This window comes from Phoca vitulina, unplaced genomic scaffold (genome assembly GCF_004348235.1).
Source record: "Phoca vitulina isolate PV1807 unplaced genomic scaffold, GSC_HSeal_1.0 scaffold42, whole genome shotgun sequence".
Lineage (NCBI taxonomy): Eukaryota > Metazoa > Chordata > Mammalia > Carnivora > Phocidae > Phoca > Phoca vitulina.
The window spans coordinates 6,139,294-6,145,293 of record NW_022589745.1 but is presented as its reverse complement, the minus strand read 5'-3'; positions in this window follow the sequence as shown (position 1 = coordinate 6,145,293).

Below are 6,000 nucleotides of genomic sequence, written 5' to 3'. Positions count from 1 at the left end.
TCCCTGCAGAGCAAGGATTCCAATGCGGGGCTCGATCCCAGCACTCTGGAATCATGACCTGAGCTGAAGGCAGCCGCTTAACCGACTGAGCCACCCAGGCGCCCCTAAACATGTGTTTCTTGCCCGCATGCAGTCTGGCGTGGCTTGGGCCTGACTCCCAGCAGCTCTCCTCTAGGTGGCCCGTCAGAGGTGGTTCCAGCCGAAGCTATGCCACCTGGAGCCCACGCCTTCTCAGATTGCTACAAGAGCAGACCAGAGGATCCTGCAAGACGCCTAGGAGAGGCTTATGTCACCTCTGCCCCATCCCACTGACCAGAACTCAGTTGCATGGCCCCCAGGCCACCTGCCTTGTGTGCTCTGGGGGAGGAAATGAGCTGGTGCCCCTGGCCTCACCTCTGCTGTGCCGCCCGCCCTTCTGCCCCTGCTGCCTCCCTCACGGCCACATCTCAGCCCCTGCCGTCTCTACCTGGACCTGTGGGTGCAGTCCCTTTCCTTCTGATGGGCTTCCTCAGAGCCGCGGGAGCATCTTTCTCTTCTGCGGACCCCACCACCTCCTGCTTAAAATTTTACAGAGGTGCGACTCCCGTGCTCTGGGGATTCTGTCCATTCTCTATTTGAACAACGACAGGAGGACTTTGGTGGCTGGCCCCTCTGGGCCTCTCTGCTCTCATTTCCCACCACCCTCCTCAACTCCAGAGGCCACAAGCTCCTTGCGGTTCCCCAAATAGTGTGATATTCTCTCCCCTGACTTCACCTACAGGTGGTCTCTCTTCCAGAACATAGACCCTGATCTGCAGGCCAGAGCCAGCTCAGTGCGGCCGAGACAGAGGCTCTGTTCTCATTTTACCTTAATGGCCTCTTTGAGAGCCCTGTCTCCAAATACAGGCACATTCGGAGGTACTGGGGGTTAGGACTCAACCTATGAGGGTTGGGGTGACACAGTGCAGCCCATAACAGGCAGTGAAGCCCCTGCGGCTCTTGGCTCTGTGTCCAGCACCTCTGTGACCTTGGACCAGTCCCCGCTTCCCAGGTTTCCATTTCCTTATCACCAGCATAGGCAGTCAGACTAGATCACCCTGGGTCTTCAGAGCTTCAAGGCTCTGTGAGAACCAGTAACAGCATCGTGTTGGGGTGATACACTGCTGCTGGGCCTTGGGCCACACTAGGCCTCTGGCATGCAAGGCCACTGGTCCCTGGTGCGCTCTGGTTTCTCAGTATTTGGCCACAAACTTTGTTATCTCTGTCGGCAAGCTAAGCATTTCTCCTGGGCTCTGAAAGCAATAACAGCATCTCAGCTGGAAACATCCTCAGTGAAACGTTTGGTCTTTTCCCGTCTGTTGTGTCCTGAGGTGGGAGCTCCTGGTCATGCACTGAAGGAAGGAGGGAAGATGTCTGGGGCCTTCTAAGCAGAACAAGGGCACTTTCTATTCAGGGCAGCTCTATAGACATGCACTGTTAAAGATCAAAGCCAAAGCAAACCAACCAGTGAATGAAAACAGCGGGGACAGCCAAACCCTTCTTGTGGGCGCTGAGGCAGACCCGCTCAATCACAGTTGGCTTTGGCCAGCTTGGAGCCCGTCCCTAACTTCCCAGGTCCCTGGAGTCAGCTGGGGTGGGCAGTGCTTCAAGAACAAGCCTGAAGCTTGCAGCCTATTCTTTATTGGGCGCTGATGTGGCAGACAACTGTGGTGCGCCCAGCCCCGGTCCTGCCTCCTCGGGTAGTGGCCGTGTGGGACCACAGCCTCCTTCTGCAGGGAGCTGAAGGACGAGAAGCAGGTACTGGGGCTCTCTGAGCGGGACCGGGTTCTCCTACCTTGAGTGGGATCTTTGTCCTTCTTTTCACTCGAAGAAGCTGGTCTTCAAACCTAGTTTCCTCATATTTATGCAAGTCATCCAACTTTCCAGATTCTGTTTCCTTCACACAACACTGCAACCCAGAGGCGCAGGAGAGCCGTCCTGAGGGACAAGAGAGATTCTTGAGCGTTCAGAGCCAGGGCCCAGGACACGGCAGCTATCTGTTTATTTATTTTGAGTGTGCCTCTGTTGAGTTGGGGGAAGATTGGGTGAGTCTGGACATTGGGGTGCAATTTCCCATGGGGAATGCTGTGTGTAGCTACCCCTGAGCTCAGCATGGTCTGGACACAGCACTTGGTGGGGCACACAGCCCATGATGCACGTTCTCCCTCCAACCCCCTCCATCACGCTGTGAGGTCAGCGCCGCTCCTCTCCCTTTACTGGAGGGATACTAGAGAGACAGAGGTGAAGGTCACCTGTCCAAGGTCATGCAGGTGGTAAGAGGATGCGGGAAGAGCCTGGCTTGGTCCCCTCATGCTGCTCTGAGCTTCTGGAGCCTGGGGCCCAGGCTCGTTTCACGCTCTTAGCGCTCACGACAGTCCTGCAGAAACCCCGCCTGCAGCCCTGCACCAGCCGTCGCGGAAGCCCAGAGGGCCTCGGTTTATCTGAGCGGGCCAGTGTGTGATCCTTATGGACCCACTGTGCAGGGCTCTCAAGTGATGGCAAAAATGTGGCTTTATTGACGTTCTTCTTTACCACCATGTTTGCATAATCTGCCTAAAAGAAACTTGTTAAAAACTGAGACTCATTGTTACCCAAGCAGGCCAAATTATTTGATGCTCTCGCATATTTTCAAAATGTGCAAAGGTCCAATATCTTTCACCTATTGTAGGAGACGGGAAAGCGACCCCGAGGTGTAAAATTCCAGTTTATGTGGAGTTGACCAGGGCACCGGGCCCAAGAGGTCTGCCTGGACTTCTGCTCACGCTGGCACAGGCCCATAAGTCTAATGGCCTCGGATGGGCCTTCGTGGGGGAGGAGTGGTAGCTTCTTTCTCCGCAGACTTTTCTCTCTCTCTCTCTTGATTGCATACCAAAGTTATCATATCAGTAAGGGAATTCTGTGTGTGGTTTTGTCACAAGGAGAGGCAATCAGGGGGATTTGTCCCTTGATCTTCCCTACAGAGGTGGGTCCCTTCCCAGGACAAAGGGCAGGTAAACAGAAGCTCCAAAATGCATGTGACCTTGCAGTGTCCAGTTTAGGGCTTCTGCTGGGGTGGTGATACACCTGGGGGAGGCGTGGCAGAGTTAGTGGGTCAATGACCCCATCACCATGAGAGAAGGGAGCACACTTGGATCCTGAAATGTTGGCAGGCTCAAAGTACCCAGCCCAAGCCTGCAGACCGAGAATGTCCCCTGAAATTGTTCTGGAAGTGGCGGCTGTCTATAACTTATAGGTGGTAGGGAAGGAGAAAGTGGCCAGTGGTAAGCGTAGTCGAGTAGGAGAACACCGAATTTGGATTCAGACGTATCTAGATTGGATTCTCGCTCTGAATCTACCTGGAAGACTGTAGACAAGTTATTCAGTCTCTCAGTGCTTCCCGATGCTGAATGACGATAATAACTCTGGCTTCAAAGGGACGGCGAGGGGATTTGATGAAATGGTACCTGTGAAGTGCCTGGCTCATTGCAGATGCACCATAATGGGGTTTCCGGCAGGCGGCACCGCCACTCACCCGCTGGTGACCTCGCGCAGCCTGATGAACCTGCTCAGCCTCGGCCTCTTTGCCTGGAAGATGGGGAGAGCAAGACCAGCCTCACGGGTTTCTCGAGGCTGACACGCCGTCGTGGATGTAGAGAAAAGATCAGCATAAAGCAGGAGATGCCGTCCGTGTCTGAAGGCGATTTCCAGGAGCTCCGAGGCTGGGAAGCAAGATGAGGCTTCGGGAAGCCTGCGGGGAGATGGGGAGCACCAGGGAGGACCTAAGAGGTGACTATGGAGACAAGTGGCCTTTGGCGAAATGCGCCTGGCTGTGACAGGTCACAGCCAGGCTGGTTCTGGCTTCTACCCCCTGTGGCACCCTCCTTCCCGCAGACGTCATCGCTGCCTTCTCCGGGCCAGGCCCTGTACTCCAGGTCAGACAGCCAGTGACTTTATCTCGGGCTGATGCGGACAGTTTAACCCAGTCCAGGGGATGGCAGGGTGGGCTCCCGGTTCCCGTCCATTCGTCCAGCTCTGTGCTTAGGCAGCTTAGCCACTTCCTCCAGGTGAGGACACTCTGACCCCTTGCCTGACCCCAGCACACGTCCCGAACCTCGGCCCCTGCCCCTCACTTGCCTTCCTGCTGTGTTCCAGACCCGTGGTGACTCCTCTTGAGCCTCTTCTTGCCTTGCCTTGGGTTTCAGTGTCCCTATTGACCACTGAGGGCCAGGCCAGCTTGACCCTCTGCCCTAGCCCTTGTGGCTTGCTCTTCGGAGGCTTTTCCTGCAACCTCCCATCCCAACGGCCTCTGCTGATCACCTCCACTGCTGTCCATCTCGGGGCTGTGCTACCCGAAGGTGCTTTGGGAGGGTGTGATTACTCCCAGTCAATCATGACACTGATGTGAGGTGTCTTCGGAAAGGGCCCCAGGAGTGGCAGATCTTCCTGGCTGGTGTCCTCAGGGCTCCCGGCAGCACCGCCCCCACTTTGTGTGCCCCAGCACTCAGTCACAGTGCTACTAGTTGGGAGGACCGGGATGGGAGCTCTGTCCTCCTTGCTTTGCTGTCTGGGTGCTCCCTGCCCTGGGCTGCCGGCCCCCCGAGTGCCTCCCGCTGCAACTGTCCACCCGCTGCCCAGGCCCGAGCCCCCAGACCCACGAGGCATCTCCTGTGAACACTCCAAGATGAAGTGGGGCCTGGTCTACGGCCCACCGTGCCTCAGTTTTCCTCCAGAGTTGTATAACGCTGCGTCAGGACCCGCGTGGAATGAGTGGTTCTTGGCTGGCAGTCAGATGAGTTTAAGAATGACGGCAATTTTTCTTTACAAGAAATAAAAGAAAAGACTGTCTTGCTAAATCAACAAAGCTGCTTATATTGCTGTTCATTTGGCCAGGCAACTCCTCATTGACTTGTAATGGGTTTGGGCTTTGCCAAACCATTTTTCCCTGCCATCAAGACAGTTTATCATTGAAAGTGTTCGGCACTTCCGGGGCCAGGTTGAGGAGCTTGCCATCAGCAGGCGGGGAGGGTGGAGGAGATTAGGACAGCAGGGCCTTGGGAGTCTCAGACCCCAGCCCTTTCACAGATGAGTGCACTGAGGCCCCAGCCCCAGGAGAGGAGACTTGCCAGGGTCCCAGCTGATGCTGTCTGGGGCAGGGCAGGAGCTCCGGCCAAAGGACTTGGCCCACTGTGGACCCCTCACGAATGTCCTTTATGAATGATTCTTATGCAAGATGCAGTCGCTGGTGGCCCCTCCTCAGGAAACATGGAAGGGCTCATGCGGAGAGGATCCCACCTTGGCATCTGCCAGGACAGAGGAGGAACGTGGGGAACCTCGGTCACAGCCAGGCTCATCAACCTGGATGTCTGCAAAGGGGAATTTCCCTCTCAAGCAAACAAACAAAACCGAGAAAGATTGGCTTTGAACTCTATGGGGCATCTGTAGGGCATTGCTCATCACAGCGCTGGTGAGGAAGTGGTATTTAGTATTTTGTTTGCGAGCAACACGGAATTTCAGCGTCTGGCTCCGCGAGGGAGATGCAGGCTAGAATCTGGCGTAGCTCAATCCCTCCTCCCTGGTTTTATCTGCTCTTGGCGTCCCTGAACCGATGGCCCAGCTGGTTGACGTGTTCATACAGGAAGGACTTTCATGGGAACGAGGGGAGACTCATTCTACCCGCCGCTTCAGAGCAGAAGGCTTGATCCTCTGTGGGGAGTCACAGCAAGTCACTTTCAGCCCAGTCCAGGAGTCCCGTCAGTTGGTCAGTTAGCACCGCCCCAGAGCAGGGAAGGCCGCCTTGTGGGGTGCTGGGTGGGCTCCTTCCAACTGGGTGTCGCCGCAGGGGTGGCAGGACCACCTGCTGGGGCCAGGGCTGCTGTTGGGGGTGGCAGGCTGCACCCGACCGATGACCTGTATGTCCCCTCTGTCTCAGATGCTGGCTGTCCCTGCCGTCCTCTGTGGTGGGCTTACCGAAGCCGACCTCACTCCTGGAGTCAGTTCTGGGTT